The following is an 11,264-nucleotide window of genomic DNA, read 5'->3' as shown; positions in this document are numbered from 1 at the left end:
TCGCTGGGGCTGCGCGAGGGGTAAAAGGGCGCGGAGAGGGGCACCACATCGCACACCGGCCCGCCCGGCGCACAGGCACGGAGGGGCTGGCTGCTGAGAGGGACGCGACGCAGCGAGGGCCGGCTCTGGGTCGGGGACGTCACCCTCAGGATGCCCGATAAAACCAGGAAAAGGGACGGGACATGCATATATAAATATATATACACACACACATACATAATATATGTGTAGGTTTGTACTAAAAAATTATGCATGGTGTTTCTGATCTTTCAAAAAAAAAAATGCGCGTCTGAGGTGTGTTCCTTGGCCATAGAACTTTTTTTTGTTAGTGTGGAAAGAATTAAATAGTAGAGAGAATTTTCTCTAAGAAAATAAATAGTAGAGAGAAGGGAGATGCATTGATTTTGAAGATACAGCTTTGGCACGATGTATTAAAGTTTTGACATGAAATCTAGTACTAGTGTTCTGGCTCCACTCTTATAGAAACAACACCACATCAACTAATTGTCTTCATAGCTTTCTAGAAAACAATGTGCACACTAATTTAATCACGTTTTATATCGTGGCAGTCCTTGGACGCACCATCATGATACTGTTCATTAAGACTAGCCTAGTAGTAAGAATAATTTAATGCCACATTCTAGTTGTAGGACTAGATATACAGTAAGTACTCTGTATCATAGTGAGACTGAAAAAGGGCAAGTAGTAATTGTTAGAGGTGGAAGAGCAAGGAAACACATGGAACACAAAGGGACTTTTTTCCTACCAAACTTGCTTTCTGTTATCGCTGACATAATAAGGCCATTTTGACACCATCATAATATTCAATGTAACTAGTGATTTAAACAAAATAATGTCAAAATATATAGAAAAAGTTAAATATCATGGAAACATCTTTCTGATGAATATATATTATATATATAACAACAACAATCTGGTGGTGGTGCGTGTCAGTTGTCAGTTCATATCAAATTTGATATATTGATGGCTAAAGCTAAAAAAGATGATCCACAACAAATCCTAAATTGTCGCATATGCTTACAGTTACAGAAAGTAGTATACATATATAGTAGGTTGGAACAAACGGACCAGCAGCCATGCTTGCTTGGTCGAGCGGACGACACACATCCAACAGACATGCACATTCTGTGCGATGGAACCATCTGGGCATCGGGTTTCATGGTCATCTCATAACGAGGAACACTTCCCCCTAACTGACCAGGCAGAGACTCTTGGCTCACAAAACAACACTTGCTCCTGCTCCTCTTACAGCCAGCCACTCCTCATGAGGTTATAAGCAAACCAACCAAGAACCTTTCGGATGCGTACTTGGTTGGGTGACTGACTCATGAGGTACAAGCAGCAACAGGTGCTGGACACTTGGGGTCCTCGCTCTCACCACTTGCACGGGTGGATCGATCACTAGCCGGTGGTCGTCGTTTACTAGTTTAATCCATTTTACTGCAACTGTGGCGTGTTTTGTGTGGCCATGCATCATGTTTTGGACACTGCTAATGGGTACGGGATAAATGCAAAGAGTGGAACTAATGAGGTTATTCTGGATGGGTCTTCCTTTCTGGTTAGTGGTTTGCATTCACTCCTCCCACCCCCTCACTATCAGAACTGGGGTGTGTTTTCTAGTGTGCCGGAAGCACAAGGGAAAGACCTGTAAATGCTCCTAAAATCACTTTCCTCGTGTATCTGCAGTTTTTTCCTTAAAAAACTTGTGTTTGTCTGAATAAATCTTATTGGGTTTTCAGGAGCCCTATATATCGACGTCTATCATTGACAATATGCGTCGAGGTAGTTTTCTCTAATAATAACAGCATATCAATCTTTCCAAGTGTCCTACACGCAGTCACACTTTTTAAAATTACAATGGTATAAGGTAATACATTTAGTCGCAAATTGGCATCTTATTGACTTTGAAAATTCAGAGCTGCGGAACCCCGTGTGGCAAAGAAACGAAAAAGGAATATTGTAGGGAAATGGATGGATACTTAATTCTTTCTGGACACAACTTTTTTCCCTTTCAAATGAGATGACTGCCCAGTTGAGTTAAATTTGCAAGCTACATGTCACCTCAACATTTTCAATGATTTTCATGCATGGGATACACAGACTTTTTTTTCTCTAAATAAAAGAATGACGACCTTTGATGTGCATTCAAAAAAAAAGTTGATGGCTTCCGCTTGGCTGCAGCTTGTCCCTGGTCGGTGCTGTCTTTGCTCCAAAATCCTTATCACTCGAGTTGTTTCCTAGACCAGTACAAGAGTAACTATTTTTTTTCTAACAATTTCTTCTTACAATGGCCAAAGGTTTTAGTATATTTGGTAATTAACTAACCATGAAACTGTGGGCAATGAGGTTGCGGATCGGAGGAGTATATGTTGTTGTTGGCAATTTGCCAAAAATGTTATTGTAGGGAAAAACTCTTAAATTAGCCAATTAAGAAAGTACTAATTGCTACCACTGTAGTAAGCCACTTTGTCAAAAGCTGACAACATCCTATACAATTTCAGGCGGGGAGGTGGCCATATGGCTGGGCATGGTTTGTCGAACAGTACCAGGCGAATACACACGACCATACAGATGTCAGGCGTGATCCTATCAACCGGCGTCGAAATGCCGAAGTGCACCAGATGGTTCCAGATGGGATCTACATGTGTCGCTCTACACATATTTCACGTAGTGGATCAGAAGAAAAGAAGGAACTGTGCTCTGCTCTCGTACGTTAAGACTCACTGTACATCATGTAGTCAATCAGCTCATTGTCGCCTCATGGAAACACCGAATATATATATGCGTCACATGAGCGACATGTGCAAATCTTTATCTTGTGTGTGCCTTGGTGTGCTACAGGAAAACAAAGATGCAGAAAAGGAGTGGTCGCAATGAATGGAGAATTGGAGATGCCTGCTATCAAGCTAGATGTCATGGGAGAATCCTTTGCAGTGTCCTCGGCAATTAGGTCACATCCAAGATAAGGGCATGGGAGGTATATTTCCAGGCATGTCGATAGATGGATCGGATATGCACCTGAATTTTTCAGTCATCTTTTTTTTTTCTCCAGCAAAAGGGAACTAACTCATCAGCTCATCATAAATGTAACGGTGTTGGTAGTTTCGTGCTGAAAATAAATGCATGCATGGTGTGCGCGTTCTACTATTCACACGCTGAGATGACAACACTGCCTGCTTAGATCATCTTCTTGCTGGTTGCTTGGATTGGTCATGCTCAAGCATGTGGTTAATACAGTAACAGTGATGCTATTGCATGGTGCAAAATGTGCCCCTGCAGCGAGGTAATCCGTTGCCTGGCCATGCAAACACCGTACCTATTTTTGCTCTGCCTGGCATGCACCAAGCTTTTAAGTACGTGCATGCATCCGATCCATCTGTCTCCAACCCCGGCCGAAAGCTAAACGTGTTAGGCGAGTAGCAGATTAGCAGAGACATTCAGTTGGTCTAGTCATGTTTCCACACCTAATGTGTCAACAAAGATACGGTTAAACTAATAAACACGAGACCGCTTTATCCCAGGAGAAACCTAGCCATAAACTAAGTTGAACCGTGGTCTTCCATGAATATACTTCTCTTTCCAAGCATATATAAAGGATATAGCTTTTGTGTTGACCTGGTCAAATAATAAAACTACGTTATGTTGCTAAAGGCAAATGCACATGAAACATTCAGCTAGCTAGACCAGAGAATTGCGTGTTTACTTTCCTGTACAATGTATAAGGAATGTTTATGATGTGTGGGGGCTAAGCAGGAGCCAGCGCCTTTCTAAGGGGGTGTTTGTTTCTCCCGAACTAAATTTTAGTTCCATCACATCGAATGTTTAGATACCAATTAGAAATATTGAATATAGGCTAATTATAAAACTAATTGTGTAAATAAAGGTTAGTTCCCGAGATGAATCCATTAGACCTAATTAGTCCATGATTTGACCATGTTGTACTACAGTAAACATGTAGTAATAATGATGGATTAATTAGGCTTAATAGATTTATCTTCTGAATTAGCACCGACTTATGCAACTAGTTTTATAGTTAGCTCATGTTTAATCCTACTATTTTAGCATCCAAACATCCAATGTGATTCGAACTAAAAATTAGGCTCTGTATCCAAATACCCCCTAAGCCACACTCAGAGGTATGCATGGGCGAGATGCCAGCAACTTTAGCTCACGAATAAGGTTCTCACAGCTAGCTGTGGCAGTTTCTCACTGCTTTCTTAATTCTATCTCCCCCAACATGTTTTGCTCTATCTTCTTTTCACCGTCACCGCCCGGAAGGATGGTGATGCCTGCCAGTACGTCTCTCCCTCCAGCCTCATTGGCCTTTCGCCATATACACACACATGTGCAGCACAGTTTGACAAATTTCGCACATTTTCTGTGCTATGAAAAAAGCACAAAACTGCTGCCAAACTGCAGGATTCTGTACTTGAGCTTTCTAGGAACTGTGTGCAGGCGTTTCCTCGAGCCCACTATATGTATTCAACCGCGCGCATTCAAATCCCAGGACGTACGTGCGTTGCGTCACGCTAGCATGTAGCCCACGATGATGCACGTCCGGCAGGCACCGTAATCTCCTCTTCGAACGGTTGTGGTCTGCCGATCGATTTGATTTGTGGCCAGGAGCACAGATGATCATCATGTGGTGAGAATATTATTCACCTTCATAATGCTATTGACTTGCATGTAGCGTCCAACAGTAGGCAATAGAAAATCGTGTGTAAATATTATTGATAAATCGGTTAGATATCTCCGTCTCCTACATATTTTTTCTAAAAACAAGTAAAAGAGCCGTCTATTGTACTAAAAAGGGAAGCGCAGCGCAGGATACATACTAAAACCGTTTAAAAAGGAAAATACAAGCTAAGAATACGTCTCTCTATCTTTTTTCTTAAAAAAATATAGTACAGATGCAGACACTTATAACACTTATAACATATACGCACACTCACCTCTAAGAATACACGCGCGCATATTTTCTTTGGGGCGTTCTTTGACTTCATAGACTTCGTCACTAATGCATGTAAAAGAGTTGTCTATTCCATTAAAAAAGAAAGGGCTGCGCAGGATACATACTAAAATCGTTCAAAAAAAAATACTCCTATCTTGTATTACTACTAGTGCTAGTTCAGCCCAAAAATATGGGGACACTTCGGCAAGCAGTATGGTAAGCAGCTACTGACCACCGACCCCATTTATTTGACTTCGCATGCTTGCAACCTCCAGTCTCCAGGTATTTTTAATTATTTATCATAGCAATCCCTTGAATTGCTGGCAGAAATCAGCAGAAAATCCTATAGGTTTGTACATATGCGCATGTGAGCTAGCTAGACTTTGATCCATGTTTTGTTCCATAACATACACGTTGTGGTTGAAGCAGTACACTTGTATTATTTATATACTCCCTCCATTTCAAATTGTAGGTCGTTATGATAAATTAAAATATATAAATTTTATTATGTATGTAAATATGATATACATCTAGATGCATAATAAAATCTATGAATCTGGATTGCAAATTAGAACGGAGGGAGTATATTCTTTGCGCTAGACAAGTACCTGTCAGCCAGTCAGCTAGTTGGAAGATGCCAGCCGGTTAACAGTCACTTCCGTGCACATGGTGATATCCCTGCAGGCCAAGACAAGCTTCGTTTTCAACGGAAGATGGAAGAACCAACAAGTTAAAAGATGGGAGTACACAGTCATGAGCATGCATGCTTCGTCTAAGACTCGTCGATTTTGCCGTTTGCTTCGATTTCTTTGGAATTACTCTCACTGCTACAAATGACCACCGGTTCAAAAATATCATCACAGCCGGTTCAATGATCCGTTGGATTAAGATCGATGGTGATAGGTTGAACTATCACCACCCGATCTAGAACTGACGGTGACGCTGTTTAAAAATAAAAAACTAAAAAATGTCCGCATGCCTCTGCCCACGCGCCGCTGCCAGCTCGCCCTGCTTGCCTCCGCCCACACGCTGCCGCTTGCTCGCCTCCGTCTACGCACCGCCACGTAATAGTAGATCATTTGATTCGTGGATCCTCAAAAAAGATAAGAAGCAAAGTTTCCCCTTTGAGTTTGAACAAAAATAAAAATTCAAAAAAAATTGTAATCCCTACCACGTAATAGTGCACATACACGCCTTCATCGACGTTGTTTTTTAACCGGAAAACCTAGAGCTAACTATCGAGACTTTGGACTATCCGGACACATACTTCGAGAAATGGTTTATGCATGTTTGTTATCGGGTGCAACAGGATCCAGTTGGTAAGGATAAAATACCCTTTATATTTCTTGAATTGATGACCGTAGAAGAGCTCTCTTTAACATTCTGTATAAATAGACTATTCTATTTGTATAGATATGGTAGAGGGGCGTATCCAACCCCCTTTTATCCACAAGTTCCTCACTCTTTAGTTTAAGAAGGTAGAGCAGTTTGGTAGCTCACAAAACTCATAACCTTGGGGTTACAGGTTCGATACTCACTATCCGCTCCATTTGTGTTCTTTATGATATATGTATCATCCATTTGTATATGGTATATGAATTTTTTTCTTTCCTAAAAGATTTTTGGTCTAACACTTTTTGATTTTTTCTCTTGTTCCTAGAAGAAAATTAAAAGAAAGAATAAAATACTAAAGAAAAACGTCCATTGTCTAATGGATAGGGCAGATGTGTTCTAAACCTTTGGTATAGATTCAAATCCTATTGGACGCAATCTTTTTTCTATCTATTCTTTAAATAACTATACTAAAAACTAAGAATTTTTTTTGCATGATTCAAATGAAAATTCTTTCTTAATGATTCCTCTTCTACTAACACGAGTTATACTAATAAGAGTAGACATGCTATATTTATGTTTGTTCCTGAAGGGAAAACCGTAAAAGCTGTTTCTGAATAGCTACCTTCAAAAGGGTTTCTGCTTGCTCGGTGAATATCTTGCTAGAATTGAGGTTTAGTATCTTTTAGGTGTTTACGTAACTCATCCAGAAATTTCTTTACCTGTTCAATTTCTAACGAATCAAGATATCCTCTCGTTCCGGTATAAATGGTAGCTACTTGCTCTTCCACTGGGAGAGGGTTTGGTTAGGATTGTTTAAGAAATTCCTGTAATCGTTGTAATCGTCGACCCCTTGCCAATTGATTCTGACTTGTTTTATCGAGAGCAGAGGTGAATTGTGCAAAGGCTTGTAACTCTGTGAATTGAGCTAATTCTAATTTTGATTTGCCAGCTACTTGTTTCATGGCTTTAATTTGAGCTGCGGATCCTACTCTGGAAATAGAAATACCCATATTAATAGCAGGTCGAATTCAGGCATTGAATAGATCTGCGGATAAGAATATTTGTCCATCTGTAATTGAGATTACATTTGTAGGAATATAGGCGGAAACGTCTCTGGATTGAGTCTCCACTATTGGTAAAGCGGTCATACTCCCTTCGCCTAAAAGAGAATTTAATTTAGCCGGTCTTTCTAAAAGACGTGAATGCAAATAAAAAACATCCCTTGGATAAGCTTCGCCGGCCGGGGGTCTTCTTAATAGAAGGGACATTTGGCGATAAGCTTGTGCCTTTGGAGAGATCATCATAAATTATTAAAGTATGCCATTCGCGATACATAAAATACTCAACCAGGACTGCTTCCGTATAAGAAGCGAGATATTGTAACGTAGCGGGTGAATCTGCCATTTCAGCTACTACAATAATGTATTCCATAGCCCCCACTCCGTGGAAAGTCGTTACTGCTTGAGCCATGGAGGATGCTCTTTGACCGATAGCTACGTAAACACATATTACATCTTGCCTTTTTTTATTGAGAATTGTATCTGAGGTTACTGCTGTTTTGCCGGTGTGTCTGTCCCCAATAACTAATTCTAGCTGGCCGTGCCCTATGGGGATCATTGAATCGATAGCAATAAGCCCTGTTTGAAGGGGTTCATGTACGGAATGCCTAGAAATTATACCCGAAGTAGGAGATTCAATTAAGCGAGATTCCGAAGCAACAATTTCGCCTCTCCCATCAATAGGTTTAGAGATAGCATTTATAACGCGACCCAAGTAAGCCTCGCTCACAGGTATCTGAGCAATTCTTCCTGTTGCTTTTACAAAACTTCCCTCTTGTATCATCAACCCATCGCCCATTAATACAATTCCAACATTTTTTTATTCCAAATTGAGAGAAATACCTCTCGTCCCTTCTGCAAATTCAACTAATTCACCTGACATTATTTCACCAAAACCTATAATACTAGCAATCCCATCCCCCACTTGAACTACGCGACTGATATTCTCAATCCCTACGTTCCTATTATATTGTTCAATGCGTTCGCGGAGAATTTATTAATTTTGTCAACTCGAAGGGTTGCCATTAGTGTTTCTCGAATTTTTTGAAGCAAGGGGAAAAATAATGCCTAAATTCTGAACGAAAGTAGAAGTTCAAAATCGAATAAATTTTTTTATATCTTCCATCACCGTCGGGTTGTATTATGACCCGGCGGTGATACCCACTATCACGGCCGGGTCTATTTGGAACCGGCGGTAATAGTAGACTATCACCACCGGTTTGCACCAAACCGGCTGTAATAGAGCGTTTGCTATAACAGGTTCGTTCTGTAGTAGTGTATGAGTCTATGAGAGGTGCTTTTCTTTGGAGGGCTATGTATTTGTCCGGGCTAACTCTCCCTGGTAGCTAGACTATGACCTTCGGACCACTAATAAGTAGTAAGTAATCAGCATGCGTTGGAGTATAACATGGTGAAAGGTAAAACGTATAGCTTATGGATGAAAGCAACACCTACGGAGCAAGAAAAAACGATGTTATTTCTTGAGGACGATACTACTCGTCATTTTCTTGAGGAGTGTTCATTGGAAAACCAATAGACTAATTCTCTCAAGACATAAGCTGACCCTACAAATGCATGTTCTGGGGGCGGCTAAGAGTGTGTTTGGTTGGGCTGTAGTTTTTGCAAAAGCTGTTATGAGCTGTGGGCTGTGGAAAATCTGCTGTGAAAAAACTGTTGTGCGAAAAGTAGAAGACTGTTTGTTAGAGCAGCTGTGAGCTGTGAAAAATTGTGTGCTGTGGGTGAAATACCTGTAATACCCCTGAAGATTTGTGAGACTGTCTATATACCAAAATATTCGTACAAATCTAATATGTTCACTATTTTGCATGTAAATGTATCTTTTGGAAAGGAAAATATTAAATTTTTTAAGTTTCTTATCCATATGGTCCACATAAATAGAACTGTAGCAATTACACAAGGTAAATGGCTCATAGAATTATAATATATGTCAACATAAGCTCAGTGTTTGACAATTTTGATTATTTTCGGCCGATTCTTTGAGGTGAGTGGTAAGATGTCTGAAGTGCCCCCGAGACTGATGATATCTTATTTTTTTACTAAATACAGGAAGATGTCAATAATTTCATCTTGAATAGGTATACAATACATTTACAAGAAATTAAAATAATAATTAGCAGCTAATCCATACATCAACTTTGCACAATGGTCCATTAACATATCTAAAATCTAATGAATCTTTACAGCACCAATTAAATGCAATAATCGCATCACAATATTGCTTGTATTGTCTGTTCAGGGAGGAGCAGCCAAGACGTGTTGGTGATTAGGGGATGAGCGGGCACAACAGGGCTGGGAGAGAGCATCCGGCCAGGGCTGACTGTGCGGGGTGGCGCCGGGGCAGGGTGGTGACAGACCGGGGCGGGGCGGGGCGGCGACGGACGGGCGGGGCGGCAGGTGGGGTGGGGCGGGAGGTGTGGGTGGGATGGGGGACGGGAGTCGGACGGGCGGGGGAATAGAAGAGAACCGGTTTTTTCATAACCAGAGGTAGGTGGGTAAATTTTTATCCTAAAAGCCACTGAAAGCAGGGGGAGAGGTGATTTTGCATTTGTACTACGGTGAAAGCTGCTTTTGGGCAAAAGCACTTAGGGCGTTTAAACCTTTTGGTTGGCTTTTGATTTTTGCAAAAGTAAAAGTAGGTTGGAAAGTCTAACCAAACACACCCTAAGCAGGTTCAAGAAAAGATTTTTATTTGCTGTAAGCAAGTTGCCATCTGAACTCCAGTACTTTGGGGGGAACCATTGACTTTCAGGCTGGAGTTGCCATTAGAATTTGGAACGTCTAAGATCGGACACATCATATCAGACAAGTCCTTGAAAATATTAATGGAACCGTGCAAAGGTGGCAAAATCAAAGTCATCTTCCCGTAGGAGCTAGATGAACTACAGAAAATGAGTTTTTTTCTGATTATATTTCTTTAATGCCTTTTGAATTGTCAATTTATTCTGTACTTGATACACAAATACAGTAAGTCAGAGATATATTCAGCCAGTAACTACAGATGAATCCTGCAGGCTGATATATGCATGCGCAGCCAGTCATTTCGTAATCGGTTGGCCCAAACGCAAGGTAAAACCCTTTGTGCGTCCACATGTTTTCCGGCAGGCGTGCGTGCGTGTTTCATCACCAGTGTTCGCACGGAAGATTGATTGGCTGGCTGGCTGGCTGGCTAGTCATGTGTAGTTTCGTTCGCGGTGAGATCTAATAGCTATCTAGCTTGAGCTGTCGATCTCCACCGCCGGTCAATTACCTCCGTCGACATCCGTGGAAAGTCGTCCGTCTTCACGAGCAATGCTCCCGCGTCCACAAATGAGATGCATGCATCAACTTGCATCGTGACCAACTTGTGTTTGACTCAACAGTACACCTACAGTTAGTGCCAAAGATTTACGGATGAACACGACATGATTTACACGTCGGCGTAAACCCTGGTCCAATGAATTGTGTTAATTTTAACCACGAGAGAGTTAAGTTAAATTAAAGGGCATGGACGATCACCACGACCACGAGGGAGAGACATGCGAGGTCGGAACAGGCGTCGTCGATCATACGGGAAGCGTGCGAGCCGGCAAGGTAGTGGTACGGTGGTAAGCCACCCTTGTCTGCACGCCACTGGCCTACACGTGTGCATGTTTCTGCTCGCTTTCCCTCCCCTTCCGGCCGGGCCGCCTCATTTGCCGCCTTTTGGGAAGGAGGATAGTAGTCTTTCCTATCGGTAAGTGGCTTCTCTTATCACGCGTCGATATAGAATGCGTACGGCCAGCAGCGGCAGTTATCTACCATCTTCACCGCAAGAGCTGTGAGAGAAGTGACACAAGAGAAAGAAATGTGGCTGCAGTTGATCGATCGGGATTGAAGTTACGTAGAGTAGCTAGCTACTG

Source organism: Panicum hallii, chromosome 4 (genome assembly GCF_002211085.1).
Source record: "Panicum hallii strain FIL2 chromosome 4, PHallii_v3.1, whole genome shotgun sequence".
Taxonomy (NCBI): Eukaryota; Viridiplantae; Streptophyta; class Magnoliopsida; order Poales; family Poaceae; genus Panicum; species Panicum hallii.
Note: the sequence above shows the minus strand (reverse complement) of the source record.